This window comes from Sinocyclocheilus anshuiensis, unplaced genomic scaffold (assembly GCF_001515605.1).
Source record: "Sinocyclocheilus anshuiensis isolate Anshui unplaced genomic scaffold, SAMN03320099.WGS_v1.1 scaffold1493, whole genome shotgun sequence".
NCBI lineage: Eukaryota > Metazoa > Chordata > Actinopteri > Cypriniformes > Cyprinidae > Sinocyclocheilus > Sinocyclocheilus anshuiensis.
The window spans coordinates 48807-55177 of NW_015547727.1; the positions used below are offsets into that span (position 1 = coordinate 48807).

At 36.6% G+C, this 6371-nt stretch overlaps 1 long non-coding RNA gene across 1 annotated transcript in view; it reads left to right on the forward strand.

Moving 5' to 3' along the window:
* Window positions 1-5993, forward strand: part of LOC107704292 (uncharacterized) — a 14874-nt gene extending 8881 nt beyond the window's left edge. Inside the window, exon 3 of the long non-coding RNA XR_001635942.1 lies at window positions 5982-5993. This is a non-coding gene — a long non-coding RNA (uncharacterized LOC107704292). The remainder of the gene's footprint in view (window positions 1-5981) is intronic.
* Window positions 5994-6371: the final 378 nt, after the last annotated feature.

Consider the following 6371-nt stretch of genomic DNA (forward strand, 5'->3'; position numbering starts at 1 on the left):
ACACACACACACACACACACACACACACACACACACGCCTCACTGTCACCTCACAGAACAAGATTCCTCTCAGTGACAGCCGCACACTGAGGCACATAATAACAGATGTGCTTTACACCAGTGCTTCTCAAATGATGGGTCTTGACCCAAAAATGGGTCAGGTCTGTTCTGGCCATAGATAGAAGGGAAAAACAATGCTAATTATAAAATGCAGCTAACCATTTAATCATGCATAGTTAGGAATGCAAACTGAAAAAAACACACCTCAGACTAGGGATGCTATATTTCGCTGTGCAAGCACCTCCACTTTCACTTAACTGAAGTAATAAAGGCAACACAATGGCAAAAGCCAATATTGGATAAATGGTTATTAGAGAGTGAATCCCTGAGTGAATGTATTCAAATTCTGAATGGGTTATAGCCTAGAAAGAGCACTCCCGCTTATAATCATTAAAATGCTGTCACTCATCTCAGTTCTTCACGATCTCACAAGGTCCCGTTATATTCAATGAAGCTCTACACTACTGCACAATTAATCACTTATTTACATCGTGTGTACATTTTGTTTGTTCTAATGAGAGGATTCGTGAGTGTGCACAACTCAGAAACACTGAACAAAACTCCTGCTTTATGAGTGGTGAGTGGATTCTAACGTAAACACCTCTGATTGGCCATTGCGTTCATGAAATCAACAGATATGTCAGTGTTTGGCTACAAGGCTCAACACTGCAGAAACCAGTGTTTTCTGCCACGGAACAGGTTGCGCTCCAGACGGCACGTTATTTATGTATTTTTTAAAATAAAAACTAGACCAGTTGTGCACTAAGGTATACCTGCTATTTATTTGTAAGTCTGTGGAAAAATCGTGGTTCTTCAAAGCGCATAGAAATATTCAGTGTGTGTTTGCATTTTGTCATCTTAATTTGTTAATTATTTAAGTGAAAAATATCTCGTGTAGGCCTATTTATTTTATTCTTTTTATTTATATTATTTTATTCTGTTTTTCTTTGTTCTCAGAAGTTCAGAAACAGTCCATTCTATTATTTATTTAATACTAATTTAATATTCAAATCTTATTAGTTAACGGTTAATGTTCTGATAACGAGCAGCGGTTGTCGGTCGGGAAAATTAACTAAAATGAGCATCCCTACCTCACTATTAAATACAGGTTCATTTGCGGCAGGGATAAGCATGTTTTTTGTCGACTACAGTTTGTTTCATGTTATAAATTCTTGGATGTCAAGACCGTGAAACCAAAATGGTATTTTTTCCTATTCATCTTATATGCCTTGTTCATAATTTGACATAATGGTCGGCCTATCTAACTCATGGTAATATTAAAGGGATAGTTTACCCAAAAATACAATTTTGTCATTATTTACTTTAAGTTGTTCCAAACCTGTATAAATGTATTTCTTCTGTTGAACACAAAAGAAGATATTTTGAAGAATGTTGGTAACCAAACAATTGCTGGTAGCCATTGAGTTCCATAGTCCTTTTTTTTTTTTTTTTGATCAATGGACATCACTGGCTATCAGCAACTGTTTGGTTACCAATATTCTTCAAAATATGATTTTGTGTTCGTTACAGGCCATACAGTTTTGGAAGAACTGATGGGTTTTGGTACTGATGGGTTACCACTTGATGCTTAGTGTAAATCTTAATCCTGAAGTGAAGCAGAACCACTGCAGTATATTATTATACAAAGAGGATGGTGGCAACAGGGCAAAACCTCTGAAGAGCTGTCATAAATCATTTCAATTAATGGTCACGCTGGATTACTAACACTTTATCAGCCGACAGGCACATGGTGCATGGCAGGTTTTTAGATTCCAGTGTGTAGACATATACTGTGATAATGTTTGAAAGCTCACATCTTTATAATGACAGAATCTGCTTACTATTACTAAAGAGGATTCAGTATAATACATTTTTATTTTATATTAAGATTAAAAATGTGTGATTTTAAAATGCCTATGTGTATTTTTGTGCTACTAGTGGCTAAAACTAGATTTTTACATTTTCTGAAGAAAACAACAGTGGGTCTTGCCTGTGCAAATGTTGCCATCATGATGCTGGCCTATTGCTGCTGGTTGCTAAAATGTAGCTGTAAACGAACTTACACCAAACATGATATCAACGTCACCATCACTAAGCATCCCACAGCTCTTTTGGTTTTGTTTAAAATCTACAAGTTGTAAAGTTTGAGAATAGTTTGCAAAAGCATGATTATAATCAACAAGGCTGTGAAAGTGACTAGTGAGTGAGTTTACCTGTTTGGAGTGATGCCTGTTCATGTCCCAGACAACCGCTGTAGTCCCATTTATCCACCTGCCTTTATACAGACACATAAAAGCTTTAAAGGGGTCATATGATGCTTTTTTAAAGATCATTATTTTGTGTATTTGGTGTAACAGAATATGTTGACATGCTTTAATGTTCAAAAAACACATTATTTTTCAAATACTGTACATTATTGTAGGTCCTCTATGCCCCGCCTCTCTCAAACGCTTAGTTTTGGAAAACTTGAAATCGCATCATATGACCCCTTTAAAAAAATCACAAGTGAAATACTACTGACGTATTTAATTTCATTGGATAAAACATGGAAATATTACTAGCTTGTGTTAACTACAGATCTTATGTCAGGCTTTTAACCAATAACCCTTTCAAAAAAAAAAAAAAAAAGCCCACAGGCTTCAGGACAATGGAACTGGAAGTTCAAAAATGCTAAGCCGTTTCTGGGTTTTTGGACAATTTTGGCAATCAAATGAAGTATACTTCAAAAGTAATGTGTTTGGCTGTATGCATACACTAAGCATTTCTGTCAAAAGTGAAGTATACTTTAGGCTTAAGACGTAAATAAACATACGCACCCCAGCACTATGCATTTGATATTTATAAATCTGGAAAAGTAGACGGATTCAAAGGTTTACATTGGCAATATGTATCTATTTGTCTAATATAAAAATATCCTTGTCTAATATGACTGCGCCCCAATGGAGCGATGTTACTTTACAATATTAATCTGCCGTTGTGTTGGTTTTCAACAAGAGCAGTGTCACACGTGTGATACCTCTAAACCTTTCCATGGTTTGTGCTGAGAGCCGTTTCTTCTCCTCCCTCCAGGAGTCACTTTCAAAGTGATCCAGAGCTTCTGAGCTCATTAAAGCTTAATCAGAAAATCTATTTTCAGGTCACTTGTAGCTCTGTCAAGAGGATTTCCAATGAATAGAGGGCACTGTTTCTTTGCAGCCCCTCGCCAAAATGAACACGATAGTATTATCAGACCATCTCAAATGTGGTTGGCATATCGACAAGAAACATCAGGTTCCTCTCTGCCTTAATATGTAACATCTGGTTAGTGGCAGTTATCTGTATCGCCATGTGAATATTTTAGAAAAATGTCTTATTTAATCTAACGAGGGACTGTAAAAGGTAGTGACACACATGGTGGTTACTGGGGTCTTCTCTTAAAATGGGACACAGTTCTTCACTGGCTAATGTTTGGCTTTGTGTTTTGGAAATTGAGAGGATAAGAACACAGAGGATATTGTAAAATTGTGTTTTATTTATAATTGTACAACACTCTTTCTTTATAAAATTTCAACTTGGGAAATAATCTACTGTTTACATGAAGAAAGGGACATGAAGAAAGATTCTGGAGTGTTGCAATACTGTTTCGTCTACTAATATAAATAATGTTGAAGGAGGTGGCAAAGAGTTTGTAAAACCATAGAAAGATTCACTGATGTTGCATAAAATCCTGGCTGATCGTGAAGTGCTGTTCTGTGTTCTATCATTTTAGCAATCGACAGTATTGCTCCTACTTACGGCTGAGTATTACATTTGCATGTAATCTATCCAGCACTGTGTGTGAATGATGAATGATAGCTCAGACTGTGCAGAGAAGTGTGCACTTGCCAGCAAATAAAACAAGTGGAAAAATCATGTGGTCAGTGGAGCAGTATTGGTTATTCAATTGCTGATAACCTAAATTTGCAAGACTGCCTCTGCCTATATTTTTGCAAAACTCCAAAACTTTACCTACACATTTGATTCAAACACCTTTTATTGCTTTTAGCACAAATTATGATTACAAGGACCAATTATTGATTAATAAAGACTTATTTCTGCATGGTTCTTTGCACAGTACTGTGTTATGACCTCAATACACTTTTACCATAGTGCATCACATAACCAGCTCAATATGTATGATATTATTTTGATATGCACTGCATAATGCAATTTAAAAATAGCAACTGAGACATACACACACTCAAAATTAAATGAACATTAATTTCACACAATATGTACTCAGAATTCATGGCCAAAGGGACAGAAAATTAAAATAAAAAGTCAAATGATTGGACAGTTCATCAGCCTGGCCAAAATATTGTCCTATCACTAAAACAAATCCCATAAACTTACAAGCCTACGATTGTTTGCTAGTCTTAGGGTGTTTACACGACGACTAAATGGAAATGTTTTTTTTTTTCTTTCTTGAAAGGTTTCATGTACAGATGACAACATTGTCAAGACAATCCCCATTCAAACAAATCCACAAAAATGATTAAAACGCTGTATTATGCAAGCCAGGCCAGTAGTCGGCGGTGTCACTTTGTAAAGAAACTGCGCACATACGCATTCCTATAGACTAAACACATAATATGCTTCACTGTTTTCACAAATTTGTGCTTTTTGTAGTTTACACAGTACGGTGACTGGGAGGGGACATGTTCGGTTCACTTAGTTTTGTCATGGCCACATCATATTAACTCATGGGAATGTGATAAAATGACATTGCCACAAGATCATTTTGTCGAGGTAACGAAATCCTTATGTCGTGGCCATGCAATGTAAAGTCGTGGCCTTGAGATCCTATGTTGAGGGAACAACATCCTTTGCTCATTGTCACGAGTTTAATGCGTAAACAAACCGGCGTGACCATAGCAACCGGGGATTACCAGAAATGGATAAATTTATATTTTATTTTGAACGTTTCATTTCATTCGCATTTTAAAACTATGCGAATGACACGAAACACCTCTAGTGTTAATAATTATGGAGACGATACACGGAGACGATAACAGCATCGTTTGCAAGATAAACCCATTTTAAAAAGTTCGCATTTTCAGTCCCCAAAATGCCATTTTAAACAACATTTTTTCCATTTTTTAGTTGAAAATGGTGTCCTGTAAACTCTTAGTTGGTCTCCTAACCTGGGTGTGTTTCCCAAAATCATTGATAGCCAGTTATGGTTGAAAAGTTTCTTCATTACTAACATAGTTCGATGTTTCGGCTTTTTCCGCAATGAATCCAGCATTGAATAATCAAAACTAAGGAGATCAAAATAGTGAAGAAGTCCTCAGATGCCATGTTCATAAAACATTAAAGGCCTTCTGTTGTTCATGTAAATAAACTATATTAATCTGACATGAATTTTGATCTTGAATCGATTAATTAGCAGAAGTTATTATTCCACATCCTACACATGGCTTTATTAATGACAGTCCTATATTGTTCAGCCAACATGGTTCAAATGATGGTAGGTGAGCCCATGTTAGTACGGAAACAGTTGTCACTAGCGAGTTAATTTATCCAATGATGCATCATACCATTGTAGTTAAGCAGTGTGTTACGTCGTTGTACAGTAAATGCATCCCCAGGTAAATCTGGTCTATTGACTGGTTTTAAGGGGGTTTTGGGCAACACATACTAACAGCCTAAAAAACTCATAGGAACCACATAACAACACATAAGCATTGATGTCCAGCCTAATTCAAATCTCACTCCATCCCAGTGAAGTTGTTTGAACATACACAAATGCATGTCATATGTTATCTGTAACCTGGTTGAGTCAGACAGTGGAAAAATAATTTGATACTGATGTCAGCATGCCATTCATAGCAAATTTAAATATCATAGAGACAGAGATGGGGGCGGGGTGTGGAGAACTGTGATCACTCCCAGTCCTGAAGGCTTAAAACATCCCAGCCCAGTAATATTTCCAGTAAATGGAAATGCCTCCAATTTGCCGCTACAGCGAAAACTGTACCACAGTCACCCGTCCCTGCGCTGATAATGAAGTTGGGTTGAACACACATCTCTCTCTCTCTGCAGGCAATAATGTCAGATGGTGTTTAAATAACTGCATATCCATGTGCAGGCAATATTGCAGCTGGGTGGAAATAATGTTGGTTAGGGTGGATTCGGTCAGCAGCTACTTCATGATTATTCTGTCTGGTAAATTATATTCATCATTCTTCTTCATAAAACTGAAAATGTGCAGAATTGAGACAATATATACAGTGGGTACGGAAAGTATTCAGACCCCCTTAAATTTTTCACTCTTTGTTATATTGCAGCCA